The sequence below is a fragment of the Penaeus monodon genome, chromosome 15 (assembly GCF_015228065.2).
Source record: "Penaeus monodon isolate SGIC_2016 chromosome 15, NSTDA_Pmon_1, whole genome shotgun sequence".
Lineage (NCBI taxonomy): Eukaryota > Metazoa > Arthropoda > Malacostraca > Decapoda > Penaeidae > Penaeus > Penaeus monodon.
In genome coordinates, this window is record NC_051400.1 from 24,922,566 (window position 1) to 24,923,017 (window position 452).

Below are 452 nucleotides of genomic sequence, written 5' to 3' on the forward strand. Positions count from 1 at the left end.
ACAGTTTCTTTGACACAATACTCTGCCTAACGGTTGTAATAAGCGGCTGTTGTATAACTGACCGACTCGGCTCCACGCGATGGCCTCATACACCATTTCAAACACCGAAAAGCTTATCAACCCCCCCATGTGTTCCCGCCTAACAAGCAAACATGCCATAGTGAAAGCATGCCACTGAAAATTCTCTTAAATGACGCTTAAGTACATTTTCAAATGTTAAGGCACGGACGGTTTAGGGCAACCCGCTTATACAAATGTGTTAGTCATTCTTATTGGTCTTAATTTCTTTGAGATTTCTCGTCTCCGATACAAAAAGGTGAGTGATAGGTAGATGTAGAAAGCCCAGTCACACGGCAGTCTTTCATTCTTGTAGATTTAGACCGGAAGATCACAATAACCGGACTACATACAGGTTTGTGACGTCATGAGGTGACGCCATGGCAGGACTATGA